Here is a 19,188-nt window from a genome sequence, read left to right on the forward strand (position 1 = left end):
GAACTGCTTTTGAGAAAAAGATAATAGGTATGGCTACGGCATGTCTTTGAATATGGCTATGGTATGTTTTTGAATAGCATGTATAACTGCTATTATAAATGCTCTAGGAGCCATTTGAAAACATGGAAATAAAGATTACTGGAAAAATAATTGAGGCTAGGGCTTTCTTTCTGGGAAATCAGCACACAGGTAGGTGGTGAATTTGGAACAAGAGGAGATGAGCTTACTCAGGGAAAAGAAAGAGCAGGCAAGAAAGTCAGAGAGTTTTTAGGATATAATAAATATACAACAGAAGAAGCGAAATGATCCTAATTCTCACTTGATTTGTGTTCTGGCTACAAAGTCCAAGTCTTAGCTCTGAGTGGAAAAGTGCTTTCCCGATCAAGTTATAAAGAATGGGGTCAAATGGCAGGAAGAGGGTGTGCCAAGGGTAGAAGAGGAAGAGACCCAAGCTTTGTTAAGCTGGGTAGCTATTATTGTTTGATTGTTAGGCTATGTGGCTTCAGACCGGTAAGAAGTTAAAATCTAAGACAGGCTAATAGTTCAAGTATAACCTCCTGCTCTCTTCACCTTGCTTTCTAAACTGAACTGACATGTACTAATTTAGCTCTGTCCTAGATACAGAACACCTTGTTATTCTGTACCATTATTCATTACATGCCTTTTTAGATTTAATGTCTAGCCCACTTGGACCTGGGACTGCCTTTTAAGAAAATTATTTGGGTTAACCATGGGGTGAGTTCCATGGCCAGGAAGGAGAGTGTTCACAGAAAAGATTACAAGACCTTCTCACTGTGAACAAAATTTACTACCTCACTGCTCCTTTTAAATCATTCACGTTAGTCATCAATTTTATGCATTTTTTCTGGGTATCTATCACCAAAACAAATATTCCTACAAATTTCATGGAATTTCTCTAAAATATAACCATTAGTATTATGCTAACAGTTAACCATTATTAGGCAAAGTGTCATAACATAATACCTGAAATTCAGGGTAATGAAACTCAACTTAAAAAGTTGATATTTCTGCTTTGTGTTTCTGTTTTCTTATTTCCTATTTGTGGTCCCAAATATTTACCAATGAATTTTCTCCCATCAGTCAGCTGCATGGTGCTCTTCCCCAATCATTATAACCGATTTCAGATGGTGCTAGAAAATTATATTGACTCTGAACACCAAAAGAAATCAGTCATCCTCTAAGGGGTCACAGGAGGATTTGAGGATTGGGAGGGCCCAAACAAACAAATCTGTCACATACTTGACCATTTAACCCAGGCAAGATAAGAGTTTGTATTACATGATAAGTGCAAGCAAAGAATTATTACACAAACAAATACAGAATTCTAATAATAAGACATTCCATGTAATTCATTTGTTATATATATCACTACTATTGACAGGGGTAAGGAAAGGATCAATTACAATGTAAGGCAGTTTCTTAGAGCCATCTTGGCTTTACTTGCAAATACTTCAGGATGGTCCAGTCATTTCTTTTGCTGTTTGAAGTGCAGTTGGTCTTCTCCAAAAACACTGATTTCAAATGGTGCTAGACAATCACTATTTAAATCTAAACCACCATATGAAACCAGCTTCCTGAAGAAGCTTTATGTTCTGTTTTTTTTTCCTTCAGAATGCTCTTTATAGTACATGCAAGAAAACCTAGAGAGAAAAAAACCTGAAACCTATTTGTGAGTCCTTTACTTCATGGTTTAAGCAGAGCTTTAGCAAATTTCCTATATTCACATACTGATGTTGTCTAATCTGGTGTGTGTATGTGGTGGGAAGGGTGGAATGGGGATAGTCATGCCTGTGACTCTTCTTGTTCTTTGGTTGCTCAAAGGTTCAGGTTCATCATTTAAGGGTAGAGGGACAGGACTTCTGTGTGAGCAATTACGGAAAATCCCTTACTTGGGGGTAAGGATGCAATGGCAAGAGAGAAGCCAGAGCTCAACCTATAGTCAAAGTATCCACATGTAGGCTAACCAGAAAGTGGTCCTGAAATACCTTACAACATACACATAAATGATACAAAGTACGCAGGTGCTCTGGGGCTAGGACAGCACAAAGCTGTAGAGTGGAAGAGGGAGAAAATGTTTTCTGAAACATCATACTTTCACTTCATGATAATTTTGTTTGATTTAAAGGATTACTGTGGTTTTATTAGGGTCCAAGAAAGACAGTGGATAGCTGAGAGGTAAAGTAATACGTTGATGTTAATGAGATCCTAATGTTTTACCCAGAATGGAATGCCTTAGATTGCTTCTATTAGTTAGGGATTTTTGTTAACTTTATAATTTAGATTCTCCTCCCCTCCAGTTCAAAGGTAAGGCTTTGTTCTCTTAGTTTTTCCTGACAAATTATTTTTAGCCACAGTTTTTTCTCCTTCACTTTAGTTCTTAATACCATCTTATTAGGCAGCCTATTATCATTCTCTTTAAAATCCTAGGCACCCAAAAAGATATTTAATGTACCTGGGCTACCTAACTAAAGGGATATGCTTTATTTTTTAAAATTTGCTATTGTAAAAATTTTAAAATGTACAAAAAAGTTGAATAAAAAAAATGAAAATCTAAATTCACACCACCTAAATTCAATAATAGTTCATTTTTAGCCATTTTTTGCTTTAGCTATGTTATATATATGTTTTATAAATAAATAACATCTTTTTATTTTTGTTGAATCATTTGAAAGTAATTTGAAGATCATATGGACACTTTGCTCCTAACTACTTGAGCACACAGGTCTAAAAAGTGAGGCCACTGTTCTATATAGTCACAATACCTTTATCATACCTAAGACAATTAACAGCAATTTCTTAGTATCATCTAATATACAGTTTGTATTAAATTTTCCCCATTTTCTAAAAAAAGAAAAGTCTTTTATAGTTTTTGTTTTCAAACCCAGATACCATGGAGGTTCATTCACTAAGACTTTACATCCTCTCCCCAACTTGTTTCCTTTTATCATGATACTAATTTTGTGAAAATGGTTTCTAATCCTGGCTGTACCATTCATTTACCCTACACTTTTACTTAAATACATTAATTGAAATTCAGTTTCTCCTTTGGATTTTCTGTATACATCATCCCCATTTTACAATCTTTCTTGAGTATGAGAAGAACATCCAGTTACAACGCACTGCAGTTGGGGATATCAAGTTAGGAGATGCAAGGCTCTTCGGCTTTGGTATGATTATAGTTCTTACTCCTTGTAAATTTGGTCGATTATCTCTTCATAAGGAGATCCCGACAAAAACTCATCCTTAAAAATGGAAAAGAATCCAAAACACAGGCTTACTGCTGCTGGGATAGTTTTTTTCCTATTTGTAAATAAAGGAATAGAATACAAGGGCTGAATAGATTTGCAGCAATTACTACATAGACTGTGAAGAAATGTACATATTTTGTGAAGAGACAGTCAAATATTTCCATTTGGAGGGTAAACTCAAGCACTTAAATCTAGTACAGCCATTGTGAAAAAAGTACTGGGACAGAATAATTACTGGAACTCTGAAATAACTATTTCATTAATTTTGTGATTTAGAGTTCCACTGTTCCTCCTGCTTATGCTATTGTGATTCATAGGAACAATGAAGAATGTTAAGAATTGGCCAGATTATTCTCATCAATTAAAAATTCCAAAATTCAGAACAAAAAGGATTGGTCATTTTTTACAAAGGACTAGCCACAGCTTTTGTCTACTGCTACTTAATGTTTTTTTCCAAATGAATGACATTTCCATTATGGGAAAAAAATTTCTGAAAAATTAATTTCTTCCTTTTGCTTATGCTGGAAAGATCTCATGTGTATCTCACAAATCATACATACATATCTTACATATATGTACATAGCATGCATATACATATACACACTATATGTACAATCATACAAGTTTGCACCCTTAGTAGAAGCAAACAAATGTGATAAATTTTTCTATGTTATCCTTAAAGCAGACTTCTCAAAAAATTTGGCAGGAGGTTAAAGATATCTTCTTTTGCATCTATGTCTCTTCATGTGGGTACAATTTGACAAGGCAATTATGCTTTGTTTGCTAGTACATCTGCTGTGCATAAGCACAGAGATCAGTCATTTGGTGTACTTTTCTGTGTTTAAGTCTCTAGGGGAAAACTGAGGTAAAAGTTGGTAAGTGGCTTTACAGCGACTTGAAAAGACACACTGAGATAGAGATCTTGAGTTTGGGCCCCTGTTTTCATATAAAGTACTCTTCTAAAGCAAGAGACCACTTTCCTGAAAATAAGTCTGCATGAGAACACTGGCTACCAAAATAACAGGGAAAAAAGGCATAGTTCATTAGCAGGGAAATGAAAAAAAAATCTGATCAATTAATAGGGACTCATTCATGCACAGGAAAAGAGTGATAGCAAATGATGTCTCTTACTTTGCTTAGTCTTTCAGTGACATGCCAAGAGCAAGCACATCCCTACTCATTAAACATTAGCAGGTTTCCAACCCTCCGTACCCTCCAGTTTCCAACAATCAACGTGATACTTCTGTTTTTTGTTTTGTTTTTTTTTAGGCCAGTATACACCAGGGCTGAAATTCTGTGATTTGGGTGATTTTATTTGAAAAACAATTTTAACCATCAACAATTTTTAAAGTCCTGGGAACATTTAAAAGGAGAGCTACTTTTTAATAACTCTTTCTTACATACAGAACACACACTTAAAATTGTCAAACCCTCCATCTCCAGCACTGAAATCATCATCTTTCAAGAATAAAATCCTCCCTTGTTGTCTCTTAGCCCAGGGAACGTGTCTCTATTTCAAAACCTTGCCTGTACTACCATGTTTTATGTTGTTTTTGAGTAAGTTCCCTTCTTTGTAATTTTTCTTCCAAATCTGATAGTAGGGTGAAGTCTGAAATGTGAATCAATAATCCCCACCAGTAACTCCTGTGTGGCAAAAAGCTGAACAGTAGAAGTACATTGTTCGTATTCAAGTGAATGCCAGTCTGTTCTTGCACGAGAAAACTAGATTAAGATAACTTGCCTCGGGGCTTGGAGATTTCACAAGAAGAATTGTATCGAGCTATGACAACTCTTTAGAACCTGGCTTCAAAATGTTAGGGACATTGGGGCACAGCAGTTCTAACTCGAGTATTTAAGTTAGCCAGACTAAAGGTGAAACTAGGATTGCTATGGCGATGTTAAGTCGTTTTCTGTTGACCTACATGCCTTTAATGAATGTTTTCTTACAGGAAGCAGATGAGTATGTAGTATAGGATCCAGAGCATAGTTCTGAGCTGAAGTCCTGGCTATGTTGCTTACTATCTCTGAGACGTTGGGCAAATTATTTAATTTTTCTGAGCCATGGTACTGTGATCTACAGAATGGAGACAAAAATTCCTACACTGCAAATGTTGTTAGAATCACTGTAATTCAGGGTATGAAAACAGTCTGTAAATTTTAAAGCACAAAAATTCGTTATTTTGTTAATCAGAACTCTGGAGTGTCTTTTTAGAGTGATAACCAGAATGAAATGAAAAATGACTGGGAAGGATACTCTGCACAATAATAGCTTCCATTTCTGGAGCACTTACTCCTTGCCAGACACTGTGCTATATACATGCTTTATATGCATTCTCTCAGCATTCACAATCACCTAACAAGGTAGGTGGTATTATCTCCATTTTCCAGGTGAGGCAATAATGATTTTAAAAGCATATATTACCTGCCCTTGTTCATGAAGCTTGTGTATTAAGGCCAGTATTTAAACTTCAGTTTGCCTGAATCTAAGGCCAGGCTCTAAGCCATCATCCTTTGCTGCTCAGGGCTTTATATATACTCTGGTGACCAATTTTCACATGACCACATGGAACTCTGAACCTAAGCTAGTTCAAAGGCTCAGGGTTTCAACAACGAGTATATGGGCAAACCATTACAACCAGCTTTGGCCCTGCTTAAAAGAAGCAGCTTACCCCACCAAGATACTTACCTCACCAAGATAAGGAGAAAACTTGAAATGAGTAGGATGTGGCTGGCAGTGAATTATCAGAAGACTTGGATCCTCACTCACATTTCTGATTTGCAGCATGCCCTTAAGCAATTCGTATCTTCTCTAAAGCCTTGTTGTTTTCCCACTAATCTCAAGGAAGCTGAAGTCAGAAGAGCATAATCACACACGTGATTATGACAGTGTTAAAATACTCTAAAATATGGTTCCGTAGTCTCCTTCTCCTAAGTTTGTGTGTCTATGAGGCAGTATGGCGAGATGGTTGAGGGCAGACTTCTGGAGCCAGAATGCTAGGCTCCTGCACGACACTGGGTAAGGTACTTCAACTCTGTGTCTCAGTCTCCTTATCTGTAAAATAAGAATAATAGCAGTACTTAACCACATAAGGGTGTTGTGAGGAATAAATAAGGAGAGACGAGTAAAGCAATTAGAATCAGTGGTAGCACAATGTGAACATTCAAGAATGGTAGCTATGAAATTTAAAAAATCATTTTTCCTTCAACGCATATAAACAGAAATGTGACAAAAAGATTACTGCTCGTAAATGGAAAGTGGCTCATAGATCCTGCTTAACACATCTTGCCACACACTAATTAGTATTAGGATCTGAAAAGATTCCCTTGGGACTACAAATGGGATCTCATCTGACTTTACTCAAATGAATATCTTCAGTATTTTCTGCCGTCTCCATCTCATTCCTAAAACCTAACTATGGGATCTATACCCTTGCTTTCAATCAGTTCACATTAACAGAGATTTTCTGACAGTAAGTTGGGAGTTGGGTGTTTAAGAAACAGGAATAGAGATCATATACTGATGGCTATTTAAAAAAATATCATGGGGGAATCATCCAGAAATGAAATAAAGGAAAACTCTCTTGAGACTGATTTATGAGCACAAACCTTGACTGACGTAGAGGTATATAAAGCAATCTGCTGACAGGTGTTTTTCAGGCACAGAAATCCTCAGGAGGCATTTGTTCAGATGATCAGCACCTGGAATTTAAATGACAGTAGCAGACATGAAAGCCAGTTATCTTCTCTTAAGCAAGTTACTCCACCTATTAATACATCATGAACAGATGCATTTATGAAACACAAGAAATAAAAAAAAAACATGTTCTCTTTCTTGAGACACAGAGGCTGGGAAAGTTCCTGTGCAATGAGCAGCATATGCCTCCTCATGCTTATTCTTTCCGTACTGAGGTGTGGTGGTTGCTAAGGAAACTGTTCCCTGACACAAGGCTGAGCATTTTGTGGATCATCAGGTTTTGCTCAGCAAGATGTCTTATGAAAAAGAAAACAGATACAAGTCTATAGAGCCAATCACAGAAAAGAGGCAGGAAAACAGCCTGCTTGGAAGGTATGAAGAGGTTCCTATTTTCAAAACTGATTTTGTAACGTCATGATGTAGCAGCACAGACCCCAGAAGGCCAGAAGAGGGTAGCACTAGCCTGTAAGTCCAGTCTTCTTTTATTGCTTCAAAACCAAGCAGGGGGCCCTTAAAAGAATTGAAGACACAATGCACTATTGCCTGCATGGTCTACCTTTACAGCTGTAATGCATCTTTCATCACATCACCAGAGGACCTTGATGTAGAGGTCCTCATTTCTGAAAACTGACTATTTAGGATACCACGCTTCAGCCCGCACAAGGCCACTTGCCACAGCAACTGGAAGCATCTACAGAACAGCTTCAAGGAGGGTTTCTTATAAGAGGCTCAAATCTCAGAAACTCGCATTTCTCCTGGCAAGAGCTGAGAGACTCAGCAGTCTGAAGAAAAGTCCACTCTGGCAAGTTACCACCTGCTGTCATTTCTAAAGTTAACAATGGCAAGTCCACAAAGGAACTTAAACACGGCCGAGGTCACAGAGCACTTCATGCTTATCAGCAGGAGAGGATGATAATCACTAAAACTGATTACTGAAGAAAACAATTCGCAGTTCACAGGTGTAATTTTTAAGCTAAGTGCTACTTAACACACCTTTAGTGAGTAAGGAAGCTAATGCATTTCAAGACAGAAACATGATGTGTTGGGAAGATTCCTGAGAAATGGAATTAAAATTTGAGAGGATCTTGACCAGTAAAAGAAATGGCCAGACAAAGCCATAGTTATAGTCAATACTGAATTAGGGCAGAAAAACAAATCTGGCATAGTCAAGGTGGAAGTACAGATGGGAAGGAAGATATTTAATTAAGAGTAAACAAAATTCAAATTAATGTGGTCACTTTCTCCACCTCAATGCTACAATTTCTTCTATTACTAGTCACAATAGTTTTATAGTAGAATATCAGTAAGTCCACTCTAATCTATCTTTTATTCCTTCATTCTATTGTTTCCTGGGATGGTGATGTCCACTCCATCTCTAGATCAAGAGGGGGCTTAGATTCCACATGGATGATGGATGCAATTCCTCTGCTAGCAGTTGCTGGCACTCTTGATTCCCTGGTGTGGTGGTTGACCATCTTCACCTCCCTGTTAGCTGACCTGGGTAAGTCCAATGAACTAGAGAGTAGGTGGAGAAAGTGACCACAGTAGTTGCTGAGGGCAGGGAGAGGGAAGAAGAGATGTGCTGTGGGGGCATTTTTGGGACTTTGAATTGTCCTAAATGATATTGCAGGGTCAGATGCTGCATTTTATATATCTTGCCATAACCTACTGAATGTACTGGGGGAGAGTGTGAACTACAGGTTAAACTAGTATCTATGTAGTGCAGCAGTGCTCCAGAATATGTACACTGAGTGCGATGAGTGTGCCACAATGATAGGGGAGGTGGTTGGTGTGGGAGGAGTGGGGTGAGAGAGGGGTTGGTATACAGGAACCTCTTATATTTTTTAATGTAACTTTTTTTGTGTGATGTATATATCTTCAAAAAAATACAATTTACAAAAATGATGGGGTGGGGGGTTGGGGTATATGGGAACCTTTTAGGTTTTTTATGCTTTTTTATGTTTTTTAATGTAATGTTCTTTGTGATCTATTAACTTTCATTTTAAAAGTGTAAAAAAAAACCTGCAAAAAATATCAATGTGGAATCATTAATCACATAGGAGTCTAGAATACTTAAATACTACTATAAAATAATGGCATGATTCTTAAATTGTCTGAATTGCTTAAATCAGTTCATTTAAGCAACAAGAAGTCCTCTTTCAATTAATTTGTTCCATAAGAAAGCATAGAGTAACACCTAATTATGTAGAATGCTTCTTTTAACCTGTTGGCCATCCATTGAACTTCGGAGTGTTTTATAACCATTGTACATGCAGTCTCCTAGTATTTACATGTACAGGCATTATTTATAGATGGGAAAACTAGAGTACAGAAAGGTTTGGTTGGGAAAACTGAATGAATTCGTGATAAGGTTTTTCAACTCTCAGGATATGGATTTGGCAAATGCATTTTCAGCTTCCCACAACCATCCCTGCCTTCCTTTTAAGGCCACCAGAAAGTTCCTGGGGATTCTAATCCAAGTCTAGAACTGATGCTGAAGCTTGCACCAAAACCTATTACCAAAGAGGAGAGCAATGAATTGCAGCCCAGCCAATGAACGTGTCTTGCTAATGGGATTCTTGCTTCCTTTCTAGGCAAGGAGTCAAAGATACACTTATATTCCCAGTATGACAACCGTCTGTTACAGATGACCCCAAAAGAAAGCAAACAGGACAGACTGTTCTAGTACAAATAAGTACATAAGCAGACTGAAGCATAATAAGCGTTGCAAAGGAAAACAAAGGGGCAAAGAGAAAGTGTTGGTCCCTGAGCCACAGACACTGGAGTGATTGCACATTCAATTTGGGACAGTCACACCGTTCATGGAGGAATTAACCAACAGCAGTACTACAAAGCCCTAAAACACTTCTCAATACTTGTGATAAAGACAGACATCTTCAAATCAATCATTAAGTATCTACTGATTGCCCTCTGAAAGCCCAGTACTGTGTTAGACACTGCTAGAAAACTATGGATGTGGACGACGATGTGGACAGGTTTGCATGTGACCTTATAATTTAATTGCGGAGGGAAGTGTAAATATAAAGTGCTAAAGTGTGTTAAACTGACAGGGAGTACAAATGGAATTGAGATTACATGAACTTGCAGCAGGCTGATGTAGTCAGGTGAGGCTTCACAGAGGAAAGGGGCCTGAGTTGGGCTCTGCAGGGCTGGTGGCTTGGGCAAGTGGAAGGAAAGGGTGAATTTCAAGGAGGGAACAGTAAAATCACATTAAATGTAATAAGGAGGTAAAGATAAACAAGAATGGGGGAAAATCTACTGCACTTGGCAAGCAGGAGCTTTGGGAACTTAAGACTGCAAGAGTTTTGAAATGATAGGAATGCAGAAAGTGGTGGCAGTGCATGTATGTATGCATATCCCATATCCCCCGGGGTGAAAGTTAATTGGGATCAGAGATGGCAGGAGATTAGAAGAAACATGAGTTTTATGAAGAGTTAGAAGAAAGAGATGTTTGTTAAGACTAATATGTGGGAAGTAGTGCTGGAGACACAAAAGGAACAGGACACGGTGCCAGTCTTCCTGGAGTTTACAAACTAGTGTGTGTGGGGAATCGGAGTACAGACAAGTAAGCAGATAATTACTGCAGTGAAATAAATATTAGGATGGGGAAATTTTAGGGGCTGTGGGGGCCCACAGGTAGGGCATCATACTTTGGGGTAAGGACAAGCCTTCCAAGGGGCTTCCTATTCACCATCTTCACAAAAGAAATGGGGGCTGGTCAGTCCCTTCTGAGTTTCCCAGAGAGGCTGGGGAGCTTCTTTCTCAGGATGTCTTCATGAATAGGGCATACAGTTATCCATTCGTCTGGAATGCAGTTTTGGCTGAAGACAAAGAGAACCGATTAAATGACACTCTGTAAATACCCTTCAGCTCAACCGGAGTCCCCTTCCCCAAACCCAACTCCTTTAGAAGGCAAAAGAGGGATGATTGCACCATGGGATTCTGAATTACACTCACACTGCAGGTGAAACACAGGAATGACTTTCACATGTACAGCTAAAACAAGAAGACATTTTCCATATAACTGCAAATGCAAGGAAATTAGCATGACTAAGAGAACAGCAGAAGAGGAGGGACGTATTTTAGGCAGGGACTTAGGAGCATGCAAAGTCGCCATCCTGAATTGTCCATTTCAAATAAGAAGACTATGAGTGAGGCATGTGGCTCCAAGAAAGCAGGAGCAAAGGGAGGTGGGGAAGTTCTAAACTAATGAGGATATAAAGCCTTAAGAAGAAAAGAACACACGCTGCTTGTGATTCCATTTTCTGGTTTGTTGTTTAACTTTGTTAGGAAAAGTTTACCCATGGCTTAAATTTAAAACATTTGCTAGTTTTATAATTTTCTAAGCAGCCACAAATAGAGCAAAAAGAAAAAGAAGAACCACCCAAGGTAGATTCAAGTTAAAATATCACCATCACACTATTTCACAAAGGCAGTAACCAAAGATGGCCCTACTTCCCTTAAAGAGTGACCCTGAAGAAAGGCCATTATGGACACATGGTGGCCCTATTGCAACGGAATTCTTCTCTATAGTAGCTCTTTTAAAAATTATCTTAATTGTGCCATTTTACAGCACAGCCAGGTAGGATAGCGACATCAAGTTTAGGGTGGCTTTTGATGGTTGAATGGGGGTTCATGCTCTGCTGGAGAAAGGGAAGAGCCAGTACACAGGTCAACTTACCTCACCTCAGGCTTTGGGTCTGTCAGGCTCTACGCTGTAAAGCAAGACTAACTGATCATGGGTATAATATTTGATCAGATCTTATTTTATTATTGATTTTATGTTAGTTGTTTTAGTATCTATAAAATATAGAAATAAATTATCGACATTAAAAATGAAGATATAGGTGATATAGGTGATGGGGGGAAATTGCTATCTATCTCCACAATCATGTTAGAAGCTAAAAACAAGGTATGTTTTCCTCCTCATGTTATACGGGTTGGTTGGCAGGGGTGGAACCTACTGTTACCAGGACTAAAGAAGAGCTCCTCCTCCTGAAATATCATGGCGGAGACTCTTATTCTTGATTCTTACAACATGGTTTACATTTTTGGGAGAAAACTTACTTTGCAATAATCATGCTGTTAAAACAACAAAGTGATAAACGACACTTGCTTACATGCTACTGGGAGGACTAGGTACAGGATTTATTCCACTAGGGGATCCTATTTCCTTGACGTACTTTTCCTCTTTAGACAAATTATTTAATCTCTTGGCTCGGATACAAATTATCTGTATCTGTCCTTACACAAACTAAGGCATCATCTTCCTACGGGCTTGCGGTTGGGGATTTAAAGTGGTGACATATGGAAGTGGCTGGCAGGGTGCCCACTTGCAGGGAGGGTGCTACATACCCGCCCCTGTCCTTTCCTGGTGGGCCCGCATGGCCCATCACTGGCTCATGGGGATGGTCAACACGGTGTGAGGTCTTGCCACACAAGCCACCGTAGACGGGACATTCAGGACTGACGATGTCTTGGGAGGCAGAACAGGGTTAGGCTGGCTCACCCCTGGCTTATGAGGACATCAGTTCTTTCTGTGGCCTTTGACTCCCGGAAGGCCTCCAACGAGCAGGAGGACGGTGAGTCAGCAGCTCTTCGCAGGCCCTCCTCATTTGGTTTGGTTTCTCTTTCTCGGCTCATTCCCCATTTCCCCCCTTTATTCTATTGCCAAAAGGCACTTTAAAGCTTCCAGAGAAGGGATTCTTAACCTTTTCTGTTCCGTGAATCCCTTCTCCAGTCAGGTAAAAACCACGGACTTCTTCTCCGAATGTAGCAACAGATAGTTTTGACACTCAACATCGGAGGTCAGAGAAAATAAAGATAAATGATTTTTTTTCAATTCATGCTCAAGGACCTCCTGACATCTTTCCATGGACCCTGGTTACGAACCCCTATTCTAGAGTTACAAATACCAGATTTTCTCAGTGCCAAAAAAGTACATATTCTTAGAACACTGTTCAATTCTTTCTCCAGTAGGAAGGATTGAAAGTTTGTTTTATTAAGAACTAGCATAGCATAGTAACCCCCCCCCCCCCAAAAAAAACCACGGTATATAAAGTCTCTTGTGTTGGCACATAGATAGGAATGTTATTATTCTTGGTTCTGTCCAGGGACTAATAAAATTCCCATCACTGAAAAAGGTGGTTTTGAAAAAACTGCCTCTGGCAAATAAACAACTGATTTGTTTCGTCCTGGAAGAATGAGGTTCTCCTTTCAGACCTAAGTAATTTTCCAAACGTCCCTCAAAGGAAACGCTATCTATGCCAGCTGGGAGGTCAGAGACACACGCTGGACCCTCCTTCCGAGGTCTGACCAAGAAGAGGACGGTGCGGAGAAAGGAGGCCAGAGTGGGACGCAGAGGCTGGCTTCAGGCTGGCCTCCCCATCCAGCCTGCCACCCGGCAGACTGAAGCCTCTGTGGTTCAGGATCTCTGTGTCAGAAATAAGGAAGTTGTATTTGACAGTTTTCCTTCTGCTCTAAAATAAGATGCTTCTAAAATATGACATTAAGTACAAGGCTGGTTTCTGCCTTGGCCTCCTCTACGGGGTTTCAGACATAGCTCATGTGTGGAAAGTGGCCCAGCCGAAAAAGAAACATTCTGAATCGCTGAAAAACCATTAAGAATGTTGGCTCTGACTTCAGAAGCAAGATAAACAAAAACCCATGCCTAGGCGGAAACTTGCTTGATTTCTCAACTTTTTTTTTTTTTTAACTCCCAGCACCCAAATCCTTCCCAAGTACCTTTTAACGGCATCTATATTTAATACTGTCATATCTGTACTATTAACACAGCTTTCAAAAAGGTTGGTGATAGGGAGCAGGTGGCTGAGTGCCTGCTTGTCACCATGTGTGAGGTCCTGGGTTCATTCAATCCCCAATACCTTCTCAAAAAAAAAAAGTTGGTAATATTTGTCTTTTTTTTTTAAAGGAATATAACAATATGTATTGTACTGACCACTCTTCACCAGAGTTTACAATAAGTAAATGACATACAGTTGGATAACATTATGATTACTGTGAAGTTACTGTTTTTTCCTGGTTTCTGCTGAACAAGTAAGCTAAAATATGAAAAGACTGAGCCTACATGTAAGGAATGCACTGGGGATAAAGAAAAAACATGCAGGTCAATAGTTTACATTACAAAAGTCTGTTTCCCCATTTTTGCCAACAGGTCCTGAATTGCAACATCTCTAGCCATCTGATCTAGTTTCCATGAATTATGACCTTTTTATAGTTAATATAGCACAAGGATTTCAACTTCCAACAAAGAAATGGTCCTCTAGCAGGAACCATTTAACAAAGCCTTACTTGGCTATGAAAACACAAGCATTAACCCTGTTTTTTTATCTCGCTTCGGAGATTGTTGGTTTTCGTCTCAGTGTTGCAAATATCTTACATTTATACAATTATAGACATAGACATAATTTTTTATCTGTCTGCTTTAAATTATGTAATTTAAATGATTTATATTTCAATTGTCCAGTTAATCACGGAATCAACTATTTGATTTGAAAACTTATGACTTTAGGAAAAATTTCAGTTTAACCTGAAGTGATTCCTGGGTTAGCTCAGAATGATGGCACCCCAGAAACACCACGGACTTATCCATGATTGTGAAATGCCATGTTTATTTTGAATGGTTTTGTTTTTGGTGAATGTAAAAAAAAAAACAAAACCAAAAAATAAAAATTACTTATATATTTATATATACACACAAACACACACAAACAAAAAAATCCCCCAAATGGTCAAAATGTTCCGTAGGCATATATGGGTCAAACACAAGTTTTGATTCAGTATTGACTAAGGAAATTTTTTCCCACATTTAGAAAAGCTGTTCTCTAATGCAAGAGGAAATAATATGCTATGGTAGCAAATGTTCTTTTCTGATAAATGAAGCAACTTCAGAAAGCTTTTGTTCAAAGTAACCAGTGGTATTAATGAAAAAAAATCACAACGCAAACCAAACCCTCCCCCCCAAAAAAACCCTAACAACTCTTCCAATACTACTACTTTCACAACAAACATCAAACTTGGTTTCCATTAAATGTATTAATAGTTATTTGTCTACTACTACTAAATTAAAAAACCAAGACCTTGATTATATATATAAATGCAATGCAAACAATTATTGATCTTCATCTTCTGGACAAGAAATGCCATGCCAAGTTAGTCTAAGCAACTGCAATTTGAGGACACTTCATGTGTGCCTGTCTTGTCAGCAACAAGTCTGTCTCATCTGAATCTTTCCACTTCATAAGAAACTTTAATTCTCTACTGCTGTCTTCGGCACCAATCATGCATTCATGATCAAGACCACTAGCAAAGTCTCTTGGTTTATCAGCAACATCTCTTTCCTTCTATGATTTGCCATCATCAGGATTCTCTGTCAGATAAAGATTTTTTTGTGTGTACCATCTTTTTCTTCACCAACTTTTTGAGAAGAAATGCTTCAATGAACTCACAGCAATTTAAATTTCCTTAGGCTCCCAAGCATTGTCAGCATCTGTAAATTCCTTCATAACATCCAGTACTTTTTCCACCACAAATTCTTCAGACTCTGCCCCTTCAATTTTTTTACTCTTTCATTCTGCTTCTTTCCCATTTTTTGCAATGCAGTTTTACTGGAGGTTTTTTTTTTTTTCCCAGACTTGAACTATTATTCACCACCTCTGAGCTGCTCTGGGTCCCAGCTCTGCAGCATCCCCTAATTCAGTTTTGAATGACCACTAATCTTTTTGTATGGTAACCAGATAGGCTGTAAAAATTTAAAATTAAAAAAAAAAATTTTTTTTTCTTTATTAGAGAAGTTGTGGGTTTACAGAACAATCATGAATAAAAAATATATATATGCATATATATTCCCATATACCACCCCACTACCAACACCTTGCTTTGGTGTGGGATATTTGTTAAACAGATGAAAGCACTATATTGTACTAACTATAATTCAAGGTTTAACTTAAAGATTACTGTTGTGTAGTATATAGTTCCAATGATTTAAAAAATTTTTTTATTCTATTACCACATATATAATCTAATATTTCCCATTTTAATCACATTCAGATACATATATCTCAGTGCTGTTAATTCAGATAGACTTTTTCATAGCCTCTATCCAAAAGTAGGTTAGTCTTCCTACTCCACCCAGTATAAAAGAATAAAGCTTTTCTCCCTTTTGAAATCTTCTCCCTGCTAACCAGACTCGCAAACGCAGTGAGCCTAGAGATTCTTTCAACTGGAATAAATTCTAGAATAAATTGACCTCTAACTTCCTACAGGATTTGATTTCACTATATTGATCTGATATCACAAAAGTTCTAGGAATCAGATGGTTCTGGTTTCTAGCAGCATTTGCCTGAAGTTTTCTGCTTTAGCAAAACTAAGAAACCTTTTAGACCACTCATATTCTTGTGTAAGAAATTTTTAAATAAAAATAGTACTCATAAAGTAAACAAAAATAAAGGCATAAACTCCAGGTTTTAGGTCAGCATCCACAGTGCATGTGGCAACTAAGTAGTCGAGTTCAAAGGACTTGCTGAAATCTCCTCTATGCTCTAGAGGTTGGCTAGAGAGAATGCACATACACTTGAGAATTTTTATTTGCTCAAGAAAATGATTGGATTTTTGCCTACAGGGACACTTCAGCTGTACAGCATTAACTGGGCATGTGATATATAAAGTAAAAAAGTTAAATATTTCTTTAAAGTTAAAAATTCCATACACGAAAAGCAAGAGACATGATGTTATTTTTTTCCAATCTCAAGAGCTCATAGTGGTGAAAGCATATTAACCACATATAATAATTGCATTTAAGCAACTGACTGTCACCAGACTTTCTTGTGGCCTTCTAAAAACTGAGTAAGCTAGTAGTATTTCCTAAGAGTTATTATCCAGTTGTTAAAATGTAGAGGGCTTTTTGTTTTGTTTTTTGGATATTTCTAACCAGCTGAAATGATGACTGGGTGGTGAGACGAGCATTTCTTCTTTTGCTACTTGATAAAGGCTTATTTTCCCAGTCAAGAAGAGATACTATGGCTAACTTGTTTTTTTTTTTTAGACTGAGGTCATTCTATTCATTGATGTAGTAAACAAGCCAGAATTTTTTTTTTAAACACACACACACATGCACACACATACACACACACTCCTTTCAAAAGCAACTCTTCTCTGGGAATGAACAAAAAGCATTGTAATTTTTTAAACATATATCAGAATACTAATGGAATAATAAAAACAACTAAAAAAACACACACCCAAAACCTCACTTTGCTCATTTTCTAGAATATCATCAATGTCAGGTTTCTCCTTAAAGGAGCTCCCTTAATTCGTAAGGTCAAACAGAATCTTAAAACATCACCTTAAAATCCCCCTCATTTCCATTTTTAACGCTATCTGTAAATGGGTAATTTTGGTGTGTTTAAATAAAACACCCATGGACCACAACTATAGTTGTGGGAAAAACATTGTGCTTTGCTCAAGACACCAGCTAGAAACTATCATTAGGATAAATTTCCTTTTTAGTTTTTCAATTGGCTTTATATCAATTTCTTATCAGCTCAATGAGACTCTAAATGATAAAAAAACAAAACAAGGATGTTTTTCCCTCTGCTCTCTATGTGATAGAGCAAGAGCCTCATGCTGACGCGAGGCCAGGTGGAAAGGCCCCTGCCCCTGCCCAGACCCAGTTCACCCAGGCGGCCCCTCAGGCACGGTTCCCAGGGTGGTGACTCAGCTCTGGGGGGCCACCTGCTGCTGGGCGTGGCTGCCTTCCCGATCATTACCAGTCAAGAGGGCAGAGGGACAGGACAGAGCTGAAAGGACTCAAAGACCACAGAATAGCTCAGAGGCAGGTCAAGAGCTGGGCCAGAAGGAAAAGCCTTTGTTCCCCAAAGAAAGATCCAGCCCTTAAAGGAGAAGCCTTCCACAGGAGAAGGAAGATCTCTGCACCTGGGTCCTAAGCACCTTGGTTGAACACATGAGCCTTGCAAAGGAAATCAAGGAAACACCAAGATAATAAATGAAGGCAGGGCTTATTATGTCTTAGCACTTTAAAGCCAATGATTTACGAAGTGCCTAAAACGTGTTAAGTACTTGCAATTAACAACAAACATTTATGAGACACACAATACATGTCAGACAGGATGCCTCCTCATTTCAAGGAAAGTGTTACCCTGAATAATCTTTCTAAAACACCACTGTGATCAAGTCATCGTGATTTTCAAAAGTAGTAACGACATCCACAATCTATATAAGTGAGTGCATCTGAGGCTTTTCAACCATCTTGGTCCATCCACCTCCACGCATTCTCTCTACTTCCTTTAGATGAACCCTCTGCTCCAACTACAAGGATCTGCCTCTGAGAGGCAAGTTTTCTCCCCCCTGGTGTGTTCTGAGAGAAGAGTTGAGCTGCTAGCAGTCAAAGACACAGAACTATCTACCTAAAATTCTTTTTACTGCAGTACCCATTTTAAATGTACGAAACATGTAAGTTCCAGTTCAATAATTCCTACTTGCTCTATGTTGCTTCCTTGGACCCATTCTGGTATATCACCTTCTTCAGAGCTCACAGCGTTTATGTCTTTGCAATTTAAAGCCAATGGTATTTACAAAGTGCCTACAATGTGTTAAGTACTTGCAATCAACAACAGACATTTATGAGACATACACTCTATGTCAGATATTGTGTTAGATGCTAGAAATATAAAAATGAAGTTGATATGGTCGCTGCCATGGGGTGGAGGTCCCACAGAAAAGAGAAACGTGTGCAATGCCTTTCAGTACAGGTAATGAGCATCTGTTTGAAAGTGGAGTCTCAGCCAAAGGAGTGGCAAGTTCTGCCTGGGGTGTCAGAGAAGGCTTTCCTGAGGAACTCTAGGTTGAATTTTAAAGGAAGGGTAGAGTTTTTCAGATGGACAAGGAAGGGAGATGGGGAAGAATGTTGGAGAGAACATGTGTGCTGAACACCATGATATATTTGCCTCAGTATCTGCAGCTTGGGGTGCAGGGGTGGGGGGCACAGGAGGTTGAAGAGGGGACGATGACAAGCTGATTTACACATGTACGGTACTTATAATGTACAAAGTATAAACAGCAGAGCTATTTCCTATGTAGGAAAGAGGGGTAGATTGTGCGATTGATCTGAACTTGGGAGTTTTATAAAGTAGAGGCACTTTTATTATACATTATCTTTTCTCTATT

At 38.5% G+C, this 19,188-nt stretch overlaps 1 long non-coding RNA gene across 2 annotated transcripts in view; it reads right to left on the reverse strand.

Annotated features, from left to right (window-relative positions):
* Positions 1-1,592: 1,592 nt before the first annotated feature.
* The window catches only part of LOC139439038 (uncharacterized), a 148,444-nt gene continuing 130,848 nt past the window's right edge, over positions 1,593-19,188 (reverse strand). For both annotated transcript variants that reach the window (XR_011648862.1, XR_011648863.1), the window contains 2 exons: positions 6,876-6,968; positions 1,593-6,321 (listed from right to left, as the gene is read on the reverse strand). This is a non-coding gene — a long non-coding RNA (uncharacterized lncRNA). The remainder of the gene's footprint in view (positions 6,322-6,875; positions 6,969-19,188) is intronic.

This window comes from Dasypus novemcinctus, chromosome 5 (assembly GCF_030445035.2).
Source record: "Dasypus novemcinctus isolate mDasNov1 chromosome 5, mDasNov1.1.hap2, whole genome shotgun sequence".
Classification (NCBI taxonomy): Eukaryota; Metazoa; Chordata; class Mammalia; order Cingulata; family Dasypodidae; genus Dasypus; species Dasypus novemcinctus.